Source organism: Ahaetulla prasina, chromosome 2 (genome assembly GCF_028640845.1).
Source record: "Ahaetulla prasina isolate Xishuangbanna chromosome 2, ASM2864084v1, whole genome shotgun sequence".
Taxonomy (NCBI): domain Eukaryota; kingdom Metazoa; phylum Chordata; class Lepidosauria; order Squamata; family Colubridae; genus Ahaetulla; species Ahaetulla prasina.
Window position 1 is genome coordinate 176,331,188 of NC_080540.1, and position 19,413 is coordinate 176,350,600.

At 39.2% G+C, this 19,413-nt stretch overlaps 1 long non-coding RNA gene across 1 annotated transcript in view; it reads left to right on the forward strand.

Annotated features, from left to right (window-relative positions):
• Nucleotides 1–17,064, forward strand: part of LOC131192995 (uncharacterized) — a 50,624-nt gene extending 33,560 nt beyond the window's left edge. The window contains exons 4-5 of the long non-coding RNA XR_009153820.1: nt 13,341–13,537; nt 16,183–17,064. This is a non-coding gene — a long non-coding RNA (uncharacterized LOC131192995). The remainder of the gene's footprint in view (nt 1–13,340; nt 13,538–16,182) is intronic.
• Nucleotides 17,065–19,413: the final 2,349 nt, after the last annotated feature.

Sequence of the window (19,413 nt, forward strand, 5' to 3'; positions counted from 1 at the left end):
TTAATTCCTCTATTTTCATTAATTCTCGTATTTTATCTAATAATGGTTCCAGAGTCAAAACAAACAATAATGGTGATAAGGGACATCCCTGTCTTGTTCCTTTCGCAATCTTAATAACTTCTGTCAAACTACCATTTACTATAATCTGTGCTGTTTGCTCTCCATAAATCGCTTTAATTATTCTAATAAAACAGTCTCCAAATTGCATTTTCTCTATTAATTTAAATAAAAAATCCCAATGCAATCGATCAAAGGCTTTCTCTGCATCCAAAAAAATAAGTGCCGCTGAAGTATTCTTCTTTCCAAATATTCCAATATATTAATAATCTGTCTAACATTATTCCTCATCTGCCTCCCTTTTATAAAACCAGATTGATCAGTATGAATTCTTTGTTGTAAAACTAACATTAATCTATTTGCTATTATTTTTACAAAATCTTATAATCATTATTTAAAAGTGAAATCGGCCTATAGTTACCAGGTTTAGAGCAGTCTTGCTCCTCTTCGGTATCAGTGAAATAAAAGATGTTTTCCATGACGGGGTATTCCCACCCTAATTGTATCTGATTAAATAATTCTTTAAGTGGGCCTAATATTTCATCCTGTGTTTTTTATAATAAGTTGCTGTAAGACCATCTGTACCAGGGTTTTCCCATTTTAATTGTTTAATTGCCTCCACTATTTCTCCAGTAGCTATCGGCCGATTCAGCTCCTCCCTCTGTTCTAATGTTAGAATATTAACCTTATAATCTTTCAAATAATCATAAATGTCCCTATCCAATATTTTGTCTTTTGCATATAGTGCAGTATAAAATTCTGAGAATGCCTTTTAATTTTATCCTGTTGGTATATCTCTTTACCTTTATATTCTATTTTTTGTATGACACGTGCTTTCTGTTTCTTCCTTAAATTATATGCCAACCATCTCCCAGGTTTATTTGCATTACAAAAGGTATTATGTTTAGCATATTGTATATTCGTTGCCACCTGGTCTGCCATTAACATATTAAATTGACTCTGTAATATTTTTATAGCCTCTTTAAGTTTATGATCTTGTGGGTTTTGAATTAATAACTGTTGCTTCCTTTGAATTTCTTCTTCCAAATATCTACGCTGCCTTTGTTTATTATTCCTTTGCCTGTTGTCCCAGTAAATCAATATCCTCTGATACACGCTTTGCTCGCTTCCCACACAGTTCCTATAGGTGTCCCTTTGTACATATTAAAATCAAAAAATTCTTTTAACTGTTTCTTACAATAAGTTACATTATCCTCATATCTAAACAGATTTTCATTCAACCTCCATGTTCTACCACCTTTTTTCCCTTGTAATAATTCCATCCATACTGGGCTATGGTCAGTTAAACACCTCGAAATATCTTCGTTTTCTTCACCCTAGAAAGCAAGTCATTAGAAATTAAAATAAAATCAATGCGTGAAAAGATTGATGCCTATCAGAAAAAAGTAAAATCTCTCTCATCTGGATTCCGTAACCTCCATATATCTCTAAACTCAAAGTCTTCCATCATTTCAAAAAGGATTTTGGTAATTTTGCATGTATAGGTATCTTCTTGGAGGAGGTTCTCTTATCCTTCTTGTATCAATTACTCCATTCCAGTCTCCTAATAAAATAAACGAACTATAATCCCAGAGGGTCAACCTCTCATGTAACATTTTGTAAAACTTTTCTTGTTGCTGATTAGGTGCATAAATACCTATCAACAAAGTCTTTTTTGCATCTATCACCAGTTCAATAGCAATAAATCTTCCTTGAATATCTGCCTCAATTAACTTAGCTGGTATATCCTTCCTGATATATACAACAATTCCATGCTTCTTTTCCAAAGCTGATGCAACAAAATGGTTACCCAATTTTGAATTAATTAAATATTTTTGGTCTGATAATTTTATATGTGTCTCTTGCAAACAAATCACATCATTTTTAAATTGTTTCAAGTAGTGAAATATTTTCCTTCTTTTCTGAGCTGAATTCAAGCCATTAACATTCCATGACAAGATTCTATTTGCCATTACTGGCCTCCTGAAGCTTTGAAGCAGACAACGAAAGCTCCTCCTCCGGTATCTTCCGTCTAGCTCCTCCCACAGCTTCCATACTGGGATCCTGACTTTTACTTTGAGACTGTTGCTCTTCTTTACGCTTAAGGGCTCCTCTTGTCACCCTTTGCTCTTGTGGTTCCTCTAATACTGGCAGCAATAAAGGCTCTTGGATCACCACGCCTTCTTGAGTCTCTTGAATTTTTTCTATCACTTCTATTTCGACTTTCAAAACTGTAGAAAGAAAATCCTTTGCCTTTAAAACAGTGTCAATTCTATATCTCCTTCCTTGATAGAATAGTGTCAGTCCAACTGGCACCTCCCATCTGAATTGAATCTGATGTTTTTTAAGTTCTTGTGTAAAAAAAGCAAATTCCTTCCTGTCTCTTAACATCTTTGAAGGAATCTCTTTCAACACCTTCAACTCCTGTTCTCCAATTTTTAAAGTTGTCTGATATGAAACTTGCAGAATCTGATTTCTCATAGTCCTTTTCACAAAATAAACCACAATGTCCCGAGGAAGCTTTCTCTGTCTTGCAATCCAGGAATTAACTCTATATATTTTATCAATTTGGTAAGCTACCTCTTGGGGGTCCACTTCAATAAATTCAGCCAATGCTTCTGATATAATTTTTCTTAAGTCTTCTCCACGCTCTTCTTGCATACCACGAATTCTAAGAGCTCCTTCCATAAGTTTATATTGTAATATCACAACCTGATCTTGATTTTGATCCACTTTTTTCTGAACACCTTTCATTTCGTCTTCTAAATGCTTATTTGACTGAGAGATCTGTTGCATTTCCACTTCCAATCCTTCAATTTTTTTACTCAGTCCTTGAACTGCCATAAGAATATCTTCTCTTATTTTTGCATTAAAATTCTCCATCATCTCTTTTTGCCTATCTTCAGAAAGTTTTAATTGTTCTTTCAATATTTCCTCAAGACTTGGTTCAGATCCCCTTCTTCCAGAAGGCTTTAAAGGTTTAGCTGCCATTCTGTCTTCAAAAGAATCAGGAATTCAAACTTAATAACTCTCCTTCCCTCCTTTCAGTATAAAAAAACTCCGTTTGTAACAATCCACAAATAACGCTGCTTCATCGTACTAAAAATTTTTACTTTCACTTTCAGACGCCATTTTAAAAGTCAATTAATCAAAGACAAAGAAAGGTTTCAAGTTTCAAAAAGGGAGTCGGTACTTGCCGTGCTGATTCTGCATCAAAGATTGAACGCTTGTGAAATTCCCGTCTGCTTAGAATATCAATCAATTTAATAAGTCCTTTAGAGCAGAAGCGACATTCCCTCTCCTTTTTCCTGATAAAAACAGGAGCGTGCTGAAGTTGGAGGGAGTGGAATTCGGTGGGGTCATAAATCCAGGAAAATTCACTCTTGAGAGCAAACCCCCTGTCAGACCTGCCACTCTCCCACAACTCTGATAACCTCTTTCACCCAGAGGTTATGCTAAGCTCAGTGAACAGTGATTTATTTTCTGTTTCACTGACTTTTACAATCTTCTAACACGGAGTGCTCTGTTAGAGCACCCAGCAGGAGGGTGACGTCACTGGAGCCTGTCGGCCAATCAGTAATGTTTTTGATTTTATCAATTGTATAAACTGGGTTTCATTTGTCAATTCTAGTATTAAAAGTTTAGAGTTGTTTTGGCTCTATAGTTCTGGCTCATTGTGGCATCATGGACTTATTTCATTTCAACAAGGAGAACTTCTGACTTCACAAACTATCAAATTGCTCTCTGTGTATTCATTTATAGTTCTGAAAGGACTGATAATTAAGATGGTTCACTGTGCTGTGTGAAAGCAGCAAAATTGTATTTTTAAAAATGTTTCTAAAAACTTGTGTTGAGTGAAACAGGAAGTTCCTTCCAAAATAGATGCTTCTCTACCAACTTAATTTTCTTATCCACTGGAAATAGCCTGGAATGCCAAATCACCATGCAGGGGCTATGCAAAAAAGAGTTTGAAACCACCAAGGCATCATACAACTGTCTTTAGAACTCAAGGGACTCACAGGAAGCCCTAATTAGTATGATCAACTCCATGGGTAGTCTAAATTGGATCCAAACCATAAGCCAGAGAAATACAACACATATTTGAGCCATCCCTCCTGATGCATGAATAATTTCCTTTGCCTTACTTATATACTTAAGTTGCCATAAGGAAGCAAGAGGAGTGTGAATCTGTGTATGTGTTAGGCATCTGCATAACACAGTCACTTAGCTGAGGCCACCTCAATGGAACTTGGATTATTGGTCTCACTACATAACTGGATGAATGTACAAAGGGACCCAATAAATTGATTCCAAAGCTATGCCTAAAGAGTGCGACACAGATATACTAGGATTACAATTCCCGGAATTCCCAGTAAAATGTAGGAGACGCTAGGTTAAGATTGGATTATCTTATCCCAAAAATGATTGTCATGATCATTTGTCAGAAATCCCCCCTTAACTTTCTTCAAGCAATATGGGAACAGGGATACAAATATATTGATTAGAATAATTCAAATCAATTTCCTATCCCTACCTTAGCCCAACTAGAAATCAACTTTACATGTATCCTGAAAGTCTTTATCCCCCAAATATGGAAACAAATCCACTCTCTCTAAATATGGTAGAAGGAAAGCTATTGGTTTCCTATCAGCTAACTTGGAATTTTTGCTGAGAGTCAGATATAAATAATTAAAAACAGGCAACAATATAATTCCATACATGCCTATTAGAGGAAGTTCCCTCAGAGTGCAAGGGGATCTTGTTTTTAAATATTTAGGAAGCACAAAATAACCTACCTGAAATAATATGTCACAAAATACAGGTGTAGGGTTTTTTTTTCTTGTTGACTGCTAATTTTTACAGATCTACATATGTGCATATGCACAAACACACATTTACACACATATATTGTCATACGTATTAATACACAAGTATGACTAACAGAGGCAATGACAGTGAGGAGTTTTAGTACCTTTTCACTGGAACTGAAATCTCTTGCAATCTCTTACAAGGGCAAGTGTAAAACCTTTCATCCCTTTGATCACTTTAACAAAGCCATCATTTAAAAGGGGCACTCCTAAATATTATAGTTACTAAGAATTCATATCAACAGTCTACATTTTTGCTCTAGAAAATCAACAATATTAATACACAATTTGCAGGGTTGATGACTATTGTGATGGAAAATGCAATTGTGGGAGCAAAGAGAAATAAGGCAATCATTAAGTACCTTTTTATTAATTTATAATATAAAATTTTAAAAATCCTTTTGGTATAGTAGAATAGGATAATAGCATCAAACCTCAACTTTTTACTTTTATATAGTAATATAAACTAGCCATTTCTATAACAACAAACCTATTAATCAGTAAAAGCCAAAATCAAAGTTTCATTTTTTTCCACCTCAAGCACAAAGTCCAGAAGTGGTTTCCAGTCTATTTGGCATAAGCACTGAGAACATAAGAAACCTGCTATAAGATGAGATACCTTCAAGAACGTATTGCTATTGAAATCTCTAGTATATACTAAGTATATAAAAGTAAAAGTAAAAGTCCCGGGGTGGGGAGGAGGGGAGGGAGGGGAGGGGATGAGGGTAGAAAATGGATTGATGGTCAATGTACAAAGTTGATCGAAGACGTATAATTAATGTAAGATCGGAGCTGCCTGGCTACCACTTCAGAATGATGGGAAAGAAGGAAGTAGAAGAGAGAAGGAGGTAGGAAAGAGAAGAGGAGGAAGAGGAAAGGAAGGAAGAGGGATAGAAGAGGGAGAAGAAAGGAGTAGGGAGGAAGGAGGAGAGGATGTAGATAAGAGAGGGGGAGGATGGTTGTGGAAAGTAGAAGACGGTAGAGAAGGGAAGAGAGTTAAAGGAAGGGGGTGGTGACCGGGCAGGTCCGATTAATTGTATATGATGGTACATTAAATGTTATTGGATATGAATGTTAAAATAAAACTTTTTTAATAATAAAAGTAAAAAGTTAAGGCTGTATTTTTATTATTTTTATTCTACTACATTGAAAAAAGGTTGGAAATTAATGTGTTTTCTTTCTTTTTTGTTCCCCATACTCCGCACTTCTCTTTTTTCCTTTTTTTCCTTCCCCATTTCCCTATTATCTTTGTTTTCATTTGTATTTTATATTATGATAATTAAAATGAAAGGAATAAATAAATAAATAAATAAATAAATAGTGTAAATAAATAAAAACAAGGCCACGAATAGGAGGTGAAAGTAATAGGCCTCTTTGGTTTATCTTCTAGGAATGTAAAGAAATACTGTCATAAAATCTGAGATTTTTATCTAGGGGTCGTGGTTATCAGCTATGAATTTATTCAGACCCCTTTAAATCGATTTGCTTAGCAGAAATCAAAGAAAAGCTTCTTCTCTTTGTCCCAAATCTCTTACCCATCAATTTCATTTCACGGGATGAGCCTGAGCATTACTGTTAGGAAAGAACTCCTAACTAGTAAACATAGCGGTAGAAGGAGGGGAGGCAAGCAGATAACATATGCCGCTATTTCCCCTGGCATAATGTTCTAAGGTTATTTTACATCTTAGGCAAGGCAAAAACCATTCTGCTATCTGAGTAGCCAAATCAAGAACTAAGCTCCTTGATAATCATATTGATACATGGATGTGGCATGTCACAGTTCTAAAGCAACATATAAAGCCAGCCTTCCCATTCCTGTTGGGAATCACAAAAGCCAGAATTCCTGAGCTTAGATTGTGGTCAGAAGGTTTAAAGCTTCCACCACACTTCAAGTAGACTTGATAATCAGAGCCCATAGGACGAGAAGATGCCTTTATAGTGGCAAAGTATTTTACCTCTGTAAATCATTTGGGGAGGCTATTCCCTACAATGGATAAATGAACAAACTCTTATTCTTACACCCATCAGAATTTCAATGCTTAGTCCAATTAATTGACTGTTTATCCCCTTTGGCCATGAGACACTGGGAAGGGTTTTTTTACACATAATTTTGGAGGCAGAAAATCATCCCTTGTTATGATGAAGGCAGTCAGAGTCTCTGAAAATTAAGGTAGGCATTAAAAAATCTTCCTTTTATCTATTGAACAAAACCATTGAAAGCACTTGATCTTTGCAGCAGCTAAGGATAACCCATGGGCATACATTCCATTGGACAGTGTGTGCTATTTTCATTTTTCCACACTGGAATTGAAAATATATATTAAATACTTTGTATATTCAGCAATGACTATATAAAAATAATCATAGGATCATCAATAATAACTGGAATAGTAATAATGATAGTAGGCTCAGCAACAAGCCACTGAAAGGAAAGTTAGAGGCTCAACTATAAAGTGGATATACAATTTGTTGGAAAGTTATTTTAAACTGTTTGCATATAATAGCTCCATCCAGAATAACAAATAGGTAAACTGATAAACTCTTATAGGACTAACTTGTCTACTTAAGCACAAGTAGAATTTTGACCAACAAAATAAATGTATGTCATATCGCTTTCCTTGAAAACAGGGTCAACAACCTTTGGTAACCCCCCACTAGAAGGGAACAAGTGAATTCTTTAGAGCAGGGGTTTCCAACCTTGGCCACTTTAAGACTTGTGGACCAACTCCTAGAGTTCTTCCAGAGGAAGTCTGGGAGTTGAAGTCCACAAGTCTTAAACTGGCCAAGGTTGGAGACCCCTGCTTTAGAGGCTTCTAGGTGTGCTCACCACCTGTTAATAACAGGGAAGAAAGAATCAAATCTGATTTTTGGATGATACAAAAGATATACAAATTATAATCAATTATGGAGGACATACCTCCTTTTTAAAATGATTTTGTTCTTTTAAAATATTCAGCAGAAATCAGTTAAATAAAATAATGAATAGAAAAATCAATCATAAACTCTAAGAGAGCAGAAAAAAATGTAATCAGAATTAATGACCATGACCTTGGCTTTGAGGTTGTTGGGGAGAACAGCAGCCATCTCGTTCTATATCTTCTCTTTGCAAAAACAGCAGAATCTACTGGCACCTTTAGGGTTAATGTATTCACTATTGCATAACCTATTTATGCAACAATATTAAATTCGTTGGTCTATAGGGTGACACTGGACTCCAGTGTTCTGCTGCAGTAGATCAAAACAAAGAGCCTACATACTGGGCAACCCAGGTGCCCTATGACTGTATTACTTTAAAATTATAGGAGAAATACTGATTAATATTCTACTACTGACCCAGCATCACTGCACATTGATCATTGAGAGGACTGGCTTAAAATACTTTCCCCCAATGTATATTATTTGCTAGCATTGATTGAAGTGGGTGGGTGCATATGGAGGGAGCCCTCTGGCTGTCATATGATCTCCTAGTAAATATTGCATGATGTTTTTTTTTAATGTAAATTTCATTTGAGAAAAGGCTGCAGGAAATATATTTTCAAGGGAGGCAAATATATCAATATGACATTTAATAATCCTTGAAAGAACCATGAAAAGTCTGTTGTTGTTGTTGTTGTTGTTATCCTCCTTTGGCAAAGGAAACAGCAAGTTACTGTACTGTATTCAAGGAAAAGGAACATTTAAACTGGGTCTTCTCAGACCCTGTCTCAGTAAAGCTTTAAATGCATTTCTATATGGGATAGGATTCTGGCAGATGCAACTCTGCACTTCACTTTAAACATCTGTAATGAAGCCATACCACTGAAATTTCGTTTTCCTAATCTTAAAGTATCTCAAAAGGATCTTTGGTCTATGGTTAAGTGATCACTTCTGCATTTTGGGTTGCAAACTTTTAAATGAGTTTTTTACATTGCCAGTATTGCCAGTATTGGGTTGCCAGTTTTTAATGAGCTTCTGGCACCATACGCCTCAAAAATCCTGTGGTTAGAATAACTATCAATACAGGTAATCCTCAACTTACAACCATTCATTTGATGATTATTTGAAGTTACAACTGCACTTTAAAAGGTGACTTATGATTGCTTTTCACATTTATGACCTTTGCCGCACCCCCGTGGTCACGTGATCAGAATTTGGACACATGGCAACTGGCATGTATTTATGATGGTCGCAATGTCCTAGGATTATGTGATCACCTTCTGAGACCATCTGACAAGCCAAAGTCAATGGGGAAGTCACAATCACTTAACAACCGTGTTACTAACTTAACAACTGCAGTAATTCACTTAACAATTGTGGAAAGAAAAATAGTAAAATGGGACAAAACTCACTTAACTATTGTCTTGCTTAGCAATGGAAATTTTGAGCTCAATTCTGGTCATAAGTCGAGGGTTACCTGCATACTGTAGTGTAGCTACAGTAGAGCAGACTCTTGGAACTCAGTTAAGAAGACCGGGGCCAATATTGTGCTAAGAAAGTGCTAGTCATTATCTGGCACTCTAGCCTTCTTTGCAGGGAAGCTTTCTTGGGGGGGAAGAAGGGCAATTGTGATTAAGAAATGCAATAATAGCATTTATCACTATGAATTGGCAAAAATCATAATAATTGTTTCCATTTCTGCAAATAGTGCTGCCATTCAGAACAAAAAGGAAAGGAAAAGAGAAAAGAAGGAGAGGAGAGGAGGGGAGGGGAGGGGAGGGGAGAGGAGAGGAGAGGAGAGGAGAGGAGAGGAGAGGAAAGGAAAGGAGAAAAGAAAAGAAAAGAAAAGAGGGAGATGAGATGAGAAGAAAAGAGAAAAGGAAAGAAGGAGAGGAGAGGAAAGGAAAGGAAAGGAAAGGAAAAGAGAAAAGAAAAGAAGGAGAGGAGAGGAGAGGCGAGGAGAGGAAAAGAGAAAAGAAAAGAAGGAGAGGAGAGGAAAGGAAAGGAAAGGAAAGGAGAAAAGAAAAGAAAAGAAAAGAAGGAGAGGAGAGGAAAGGAAAGGAAAAGAGAAAAGAAAAGAAAAGAAAAGAAAGAGAGAAGAGGAGAGGAGAGGAGAGGAGAGGAAAGGGCTGTTTCTCTTTCGACCAGCTAACAATTTAGCATCTCTCTTCCTAGTCTACCTTCCCCCAAAGCTTGCATCAAGAGTCACCCTGTCCCCTTGTCACCTTAGAATATACTCACAAGAACACTATTGCAGTAGGTTAAGCTCAGAATTAAAGTTACTAAGCAAAATTCAAGGAAACCAATTCTGGATTTTGGACTACTCTGTCTCGTCACTAAATCACCTCTCAGAATCGATTGCTTTCTTCCAGAGATTTTCTAAATTTAAACCTGGCATCCCTGCTTATCCTGCTTATGCACCACCCTTATCGCAGTGGTGGGGAGCATCTATTTCCTTCTATAAACTGTATCTGTAATTTTCCCTCTTGCCTGCTTCTCGTCTCATCATTTTGTTACATCTCTAACCTGACAGTGCTTTGGCTAAGAGGGACTGACTCTGCTCATTTTCTTTCACCCTGGCAAGGTGTTTTGCTAATAATAGCACAGGTCGAGATTAAAAGCATCTTAGTCAAAAGTTGGCTTTGACACTATGGGATGAAAGTCAGTTTTGTCCTCTTCTATCTCTGGCATCTCAGCATTCTTGGCTGTAAATGAAGAGGAGCAGACCAAAGAGTAAAATGCAAGGGGATTGTGGGAATCTGTCCCAGTGTCTCTTTTGGCCAGCTCATTACTGCAAGCCGATTCTTAGCCTCTCAAATCCAGTCTATGAAGCTTTGCCTAGAGCCATGATGGCGAACCTATGGCACATGTGCCACAGGTGGCACGCATAGCCATATCAATGGGCACGCGAGCTCAGCTCCGACGTGCATGTGCGTGCCGGCCAACTGATTTTCGGGCCTTCCGGTCCTACCGGAAGTTGGCAAACGGGCCATTTTCGGCCTCCAGAGGACCTCTGGGGGGGACGGAAGGCCGTTTTTGCTTCCCCACCCCAGACTCCTAGAAAAGCTCTGGAGCCAGGTGAGAGAGAAAAATGGGCCTACTGGGCCATCACGTGCCAGGAGCGGGGGAGCGCGGAGGTGGGTGGGTGGGTCACGTGCACATGCACTGGGGTGGGGTGCATAGAATTATGGGTGTGGGCACCTGTGTGCGCGACCCCCTTGCCCCTCCTCCAGGCACACAATGGCAAAAAGATTAGCCATCACTGGCCTAGAGAATAGACATAAACTGATATAAAAGTGCCTCCCCACTTCAATGCACAGCATAGCTTCCATTCAGTGATTATATCCCCTCCTTAATTTTTTCTTTCCAAACCTTTATAGCTACTTGTCCTCCATACACAGGAGAAGGTTGGGGAACAGATCAGATCCACTTCAATTTAGTTATTGGGATGCAGATTTCATAGTCATGGTGATTTGATTTCTAAATTGGGCGTGTTTGGGTTTTTTTATTTTTTAAAAAGTGAGCCCTCCTAAACTGATTTCATTCTGCTCGGAAAGTGGATTCAGCCAGGGAAAAGGTATTTTTGTATGTGCACAAAGCGACATGACGAATTTGATTCAGTCATCTGATGTGGAAATTTAATTTGATTCAGTGATTTGATTAAATCACTATTGGATTTCCGAACGGAATGGACTGTTTGCAAATGCAAGGCAGTTTGGAATTTAAAACTAGAGGAAAATATGATACACTTGACCTTTAAGATTAAGATTTTAAGAAGATGTTGGACAACCGTTTGTCTGAAGTGGTGTAGGGTTTCCTGCCTGGGCAGGGAGTTGGACTAGAAGACCTCCAAGGTCCCTTCCAACTCTGTTATTATTATAAGAGTATTAGTGTTGTGTCAGGTTCAGAGAAGAATGGGAAAGGTGTTTGGTGGTGCCTCTCCTTCCACCACCTTTATTTATCTAAGCCCAATTTAAAACAACTTTCAGAAGTTTCCCCCAGTAGATCTCCCTAAAGATATAATCTGGATTGCACCCTGTTTGGGAAAATAGACCTTTCTTAGGGCCTGCTAAAACTAAAGTCTAAGCCTGCAAGAAAGCCACTGCTTTAATGAATATTGGTCATTACTTTTTGATTCCTTAAGCATTTCTCTCAGCCTTCAAGCTGGACCAAGTGACTGAAAGGGAGGGAAGATGAAAGTAATACCTGATTCAATGGTGACATTGTGAAGCTTGTATTTGAGCTACACAAGGCTTTAATCATCTATTTACACTTTTAAAAACACCCCTCCAGCCTAAGAACAATCCCCGAAGTATATGGAACGAGGACTCCTTCTGGTTGCCACTGTATCACCAATATACAGTGAAAAGTAAGAGGAAGTTCCACACTCAATCAGAGCATTGCTCTGTATTACAGTAAATTAACTAGAGATGGAGCAGCAAAACTCCTGTTCTCAGACAGGATTTTTAAAGCCTTGTCTGAATTTGCTCAGCTTCTGACTTTCAGGGTTGGTGTCCCATGAGCATTCTGTTCTGTTCTGTTTGTTCTGTTCTGTTCTCTTCTGTTATCAAGTGCTAAGAATCAGGATCACACATATTAAGTTCCAGATTTATTGCTGATGCCTATACACATGAATCTAATCAGCTAGTGTTCAGCACTAAATTGGTACTAGATAAGAGTCAGTGGAATTTCAAGGACGGGGGAATAGACTTGTGGCAATATAATGACTCCAGGCTCATTCCTCTCTTGACTCTGCCCCCAGGCTCTGTCTACTCCTATTCCTATTCCTTTCTGTTCCGTTTCGTTCCGTTCCGTTCCGTTCCGTTCCATTCCATTCCATTCCATTCCATTCTATTCTATTCTATTCTATTCTATTCTATTCTATTCTATTCTATATTATTCTACCCTGTTTTCCCCAAAATAAGACATCCCCTGATAATAAACCCAACTGGGCTTTTGAGCGCATGGCAATAAGGCCAAGCACTTATTTCAGGGCTGAAAAAAAATATAAGACAGGGTCTTATTTTTGGGGAAACATGGTATTCTATTCTATTCTATTCTATTCTATTCTATTCTATTCTATTCTATTCTATTCTATTCCACTCCACTCCACTCCACTCCACTCTACTCTACTCTACAGTTTTAGTTATTAAATGGGGGGGGGGGCTTCCAAATGGTCAAAGACCATTTTAAGTGAAACAGGAAACAGAAGGGACCTGGTCTTTCTCCATAGTGCAGGGCCTGTACTTCTAAGAGGTCAATCTTGGGCTGACGGCTTTACAATGCATTAATGTAATTCTACAACCAACCGAGGGGCTTTAAAAGCTATTGCTGCATGTATTTGGCTGCCACAACCTTGTTTTCTTCCTTCTTGACTCTCCTATCCCAATCAATTCCTATTTTTATTCAAAATGCATTAGCTTAAATTAGAGAACTTCAAATTGCACTGAAGTGCATCATGTGATGCTTATTCCTTTTTTTTGTCGTTGTTCTTTTTAGTTTTGGCAGACTGCATTAGGATTTCAAGTTCATTTCACTCTAGAAGATAACGCGAGTTAAAACCATGGAAACCCCTGGCAAGAATGTGGAAGGAGCAACCTGAGTGGTCTCCTTGAGGCTCATGAGCTGAATCGGCACAAGTGAGCGAGGAAGTCTACTCCAGAGTCTGCTCAGCTGAGCAGGGGCACCGAAGTACTGTAAGTATGTCATTCTCTATCCAGGAAACATACACCAAGTTCTCTCCCATCCTTTCTACATGTAGAAGAACAACAGGCTGAAAGGATTGTAGCCTTCTGGCTCTTGCACTATTTTTTATCATCAGGGAGTGTCCCACCAGCAGCCTGAAGCTGGAAGTCCAAGAAAAAGGTTACTCGGTGTCTGCATCGAAGGCGTGAACCAGCCATCTAAATAGTTACATCCGGACCTTCAACCATTCTTTTGATCTGGGATCGAATGTGTGTTAATAAAACATGCTTGAAGAACTAGCAATGCTCTGGTAAATCAGAGGCCTCCAACCTTGGCAACTTTAAGCCTGGCAGACTTCAACTCCCAGAATTCCCCAGCCAGCTTTGCTTTGCTTTGCTGGCTGGGGGGATTCTGGGAGTTGAAGTCCGCCAGGCTTAAAGTTGCCAAGGTCGGAGACCCCCTGCTCTAGTTAAAGGTGCTGTTCTTAAGGAGATTCCTCCCACTGTGAGTGGCAGCTCCATCAGGTCCGTCTTCAGAGCGCAGAGCCCTTCAGAGACTTCAGGAGATCTGACTTTGTTTTGGTGTTCCTCATTAAGGCATGAGGCAAGGAGATATGAGTGGCAGTGGTGGCCTAAGCTGAGCCAGGATGAGAAAGAGCCCTTAGAGGAACAAAAATCAGTTGGCCTGAATCACTGATTTCTCTGTGTGATCAGCCAAGTACAACTTGGAAGCTTATGAACTCACACCCCTTCACAGAAATTCCCCAAAGGCTTTCTAGCAGGAAGAGCATGGATTGCAATAAGGGCCCCTCACCTTTCAAGGCCTTTTGTTCAGACAATTCCTCTCCTTCATTACAATGGCAAATATACTTACAAATATACTTACACACACACACCCCTGACACAGCAGCAAACAACAACATGCTCTGCCTCTGAGGAAAGCTTACATCACAATAATATGGCTGCTCCTGCCTTTTGGGTTGACCTTCACTCCAATTTCTCTTTACAGTAGGCCGTATATCTTTAACATGATCTGTTCTACTTATTCTAGCTTTTACAGTTTATAAAATGTATTTTACTCATTCCACGTTATCCCAAGCTGGGCAGCAATTTAGATCTCCTTCTTTCCCTTTGAGCTGCCTCTACGAGATTTGCTCTTGGGCAGGATTACATGTATGTTTTATGGATATGTGCAAAAAGAAAATGCAGAGGAAATTGAACAATTTTGCAGCTTGCAATGCGCCCTTTGTTCCTGCTTCAGATTCCCACACAGCAGTCCTGAACTGAGCCTCAAGGAGTAGCCTTTTACTCAATTACCTCTCCCCATCTAAACAGCAGGCTGGCTGGTTCTGCTTCCCTTTACCTGTTCCTTCCATATCATTTTCCTCCACACAGCTCCCTCTCTCTATTTTAGTTTTGATACCCATCAGCCACAATCGACATGGTGTATGGATGAGGAAGATGAGTGATATAATTCAAGGTGTTGTGGTCTGCCAGCAACCTGCGGAAGTGGGAACCGAGTTGGACAGGGATAAGGCTGAGGTGAGGCCAGGGCCATCGGGGAGTGAGGTGCGGACTCCAGAGCCTCCAGAGACTGATAGTAGTGAGGCAGAGGAACAGGAGGAGCCTGTTCCTAATGCACACATGAGAAGAGCTGCCAGAAGGCAAGAGCAGCTCAAGCAAAAAGGACGACTTGGGAGTAGGGCCAAAAGATAATTGGCCCCTCCCATAAGGCTTAAAACAGACCAGCATCTGTTTGGGCTTTGCCGGAAAGCAACGTTGGTTGCTTTGTCTTCTGCTTCGTCTACGTCTTGCATTTATTTTTTTGACTTCTGAACGTTTGCCAAGAAAGGCCTTTGGCAGTTTGCCTAATTGGACCAAGGTTTGTGATAGGACTGAGGAATTTGTGTTGGGAGGAATTTGTTTTAATTTAGTTGAACTACGCTGGGAATGAAGTAATTCTCAGCTGTTTGTTTGTTTCACGGACTGAGTTTCCTACTACCTACTTGGGCCTGGGTCACAAAACAAGGTTAAGGAACACCACCCTAGTGGAATGAATTCCCGGAATGCATTGGAGACACTAGAAGGAGACAACTAGTATCAGGGAAATATCTCCAATACTGAGTTTCCAGTGTGAGAGATGAGTAACCATCCTATGGTAAGCCAGCATCTCTAATGAGATCTTGGGAGATTGCAAAAACTGCCAGAGGCTGAGATCTGTGTGAGTTTCCAACTCACTCTGCTTTTGCCTTCTTTGTTCTCAGATCAACAAAGACAAATCTACCGTTGACTTATTTCCCCCCCCCAATCAACATTGCCAAAGGAGAAACTGTCTCATGGAGATTTTGTAATATACTTTTCCATTTCTTCAGTTCATACTTGGGTTCCAGGTCATATATGGTTACTCTAGCTCCAAAGTGAGACTTACAGCATTTTGGTCTAGTGGTTAAGGCACCAGACTAGAAGCTAGGAGACTGTGAGTTAAAAGCCAGATGGGTGACTTTGAGCCAGTTATTCTCTCTCAGTTCAAGCCACCTCAAGAGTTGTTGTTATGGAGAAAATAGGAAGAGGAAGAAGTATTGTGCATGTTTGCTGATTTAAGTTATTTATAAAAATAATAAAGGCAGGAAATAAACAAATACATTTTACTTTTGCAGCTTGCTGAATGCCCTGAGAAAGGCCTTGTTCTTTTCCAAAACATGTCAAGCCTCAATAAATGATTTTGAAAAGAGTTTCCTCCCTGACCATTTTCTTACGATGAAGTTAAAACAAAATAGCCTCTCTGAGACCAGTCAAGCCAGGAAAAAGCAAGGAAGAAAGACATAAGGCAGCAAAGTCACTTATACAACTGCTCAGCTGGAACCTAGCCATTGCTGAAGCAACATCTCTCACACTATTCTTCATACTGGACAGCTCCCCAGCTAATCTGAACTGCTTTTTCCTTGACCAACTGGACATTCTTGATAAAACAAGAGTCGATGCTTCAGCAGGCTCAATAGGAAGAGAACGTTACTAAAACACATTTTACTGAAATAATCTAATTTTTTTGTGCTGTTTATTCTTGAATATATTCATGAATTTAAATGTTACTAATAGTCCCCTCATGCCCAGCCTTTTGCTGGAATGTAATATGGCGGTCTCGCAAGGTAAAATGTTCATGTAGATTTTGTTTGTGTGGCAGTCCAGATTATCACAGTTAATAGGCTGGAGAAACATTGCCATATGATGCTGCACAGGGGCTGGTGGGTTGTATTTAGCCCTGGAGTATGTTTGTCAGATCTCAACATATGCAGTGAGGCTGATGAAATAGGATTGGTGTCTGAAGAATGAGACCTTCCATTTGTTGTTGAACTACCACTCCCAGCATCCCTTAGCATTAGTCACCTTACCTCAGGCTGCTAAGAATTGTAATTCAACAACATCTGGAAGGCCGAAGCGCCATCAATTGTTCATGCATGGAGATGGATCTGCTTAATGATTCTGGAGGGGAATTTGAATGACCTGAATATGAGTCAGGCAAAAGTTGATGGCAAAAACTTTAATTAAGAAAAGATATACAGGTAGTCCTCGACTTACAACAGTTCATTTAGTGGCCATTCAAAGTTACAACAGCATTGAAAAAAGTGACTTATGACCGTTATTCACAGTTATGACCTTTGCAGCAGCCCTAGGATGAAGTGATCAAAATTGATATGCTTGGCAACTAGTTCATATTTATGACCGTTGCTGTGTGCCAAGGTCATGTGATCCCCTTTTGTGACGTTCTGACAATGGGGAACCAGATTCACTTAACAACCGTAGCGATTCACTTAACAACTGAGGCACGAACGGTCATAAAATGAAGCAAAACTCATTTAACAAATGTCTCACTTAACAATAGAAATTCTGGGCCTCAGTTGTGGTCATAAATCGAGAACTACCTGTATTGAACTTTTATTCTTTCTACTGGAGACCCCAAGAAGCAGAAAGCTATATATTCAGTGTTGTTTAGAAATCTATATTTATCAGATCTATATTTAAGATAATTTGAATTAAAATAGAAACTCTTGTTGTAAGATGGAATATCTATATTAGACAAGTAAATTTCTTTTCATCAAGGGGAAATAGATAAATTCATTGATTACAGGAATCAATAAATACTTTATTTTCAACCTTTTTTAGCCATGCTATCGTCCCAGTAATGCTACCCAAACTGATTTAACCTACAACAAAGCAAACAATCCTTTGGGTAACACAATTTTTAGCATAAATTTGTCCTCATGAAGATGGTACTTTGATTTAAATTAAAAAGCATGAAAATGTTCAATCCTAAAAATGCAAAATGTGATTACATGACACAGGTGAAATATGCGGAGGAGGGAGCTTACCAGGACCTGGAATTCATCCTTATAAATAACTGAAAGTATGAATTACTTCCAGGCACCGTATCTTTGCAAAGCCCCTTTTCTAAATAATAGGGTTATATTTAAGAGTTCCTACTGAAAGGGAATTGGGGGCGGGGAGTATGGAAATCTAATCATAGGCTTCTCCAAGCAACTGCCTTCTCTGATAAATTGGGACTACAATTGCCATAATTCCCAATCTGCAGAACACTCCAACCCATCCAGCTTATAGAAGGATATTTAGATCATTTCCCCCATACTTGTTCTATTCTACACTAAGGAGGAAAAGATAAAAACAGAGAATCTGTCTAGTTTGAAAGGACTTTCAATCTGCAAAAATGATGGCTACCTTTGGTCTTCTAAGCTGCCAAACACAATATTTTGCCTCTTTTGTTAAAGTCAGAACTGCCCTTCTTCCTCCACACTTTGCTCTCTACTGTCCCTCCCTCCCTCCTTCCTCTCCCTCTACTTCTCCTCTTCACCTCTTTTCTGCAGCACAGATGCAGGCTGTGACTGGTGGCATAGGGTCAATAAACATCAGCTGCCTTGCCATCAACACGCAGGCCTGAAGTGGGCTCTGCATTTGCCTATGATTACATTATGTTCTTGGGAGAAGGAGACTAGGGGCAGGGCGCTACCCAAAAGGAGACCTTTTTCAGGGCTTGTGGAACTGTCCCTCCGGAAAACCTCACCTAAAACTTACCTCTTTTCTATTTTATTTTATTTTTTTGCAGGTTTCCAAGATGTGTTTTTCAAACCGTTGCCTATTTTAATTTGCCCTGATGATTTGTACAATTCTTACAATGACACCCCTCTCTGTCTTCACATTTAATTGTTCTATTCTTTTGTTGTGGTTTTGTTTGGTATAGATGCTTGGCTCTAGAATGGTACTTTTAACAAAAAAACAAACCAAACACTTCATCACTTAAGTGCTAAAACTATATAAAAGCTATACAAAAGTCCCTAACAGCCATCACTGAATTCCCCAGATGTCTTTGACAATTCCAATCATGCCTGGTCAGCTGTGGGTGATAGGAGCTATGCAAGCTGGCAGGGCACAATAGGAGCCATAGTTTCTCATACGTGAGATGCTGTTAGGCTAAATGGACTCCAGAAATAATCTGGCAAGGCCATCATTCACCTGCTGGCCGTCCTCCTCCACCCCATTGTGGACACGGGGGAGTCCTGGCCAGATTTAGCAGCAGTCAGCAGGAAATTCCGCTCTTCTGTTTTATTGCTGAGCTCAATTTCCTTTGCACTTTGCTTCTCTGAAGCTTGTAAAAAGAATTATGCAAAGAAGAAAAACCTCAGGCTCAAGCTGAGTCCAGAGGACTCTCCAAATTCACCCCAAGGGTATGTTCCAAATGTAGCAGAGGCAAGGCGGGCTCTCAAGATTGATTGCCTTTTGGAATTAAAATGCTCCAATGGTGTGGCTGGCTAGAGGGTCAATTCTGATCAGACTCTGGTAGCCCGACATTGTGCTAGGAAGCTGGGAAGAAGAGGAAG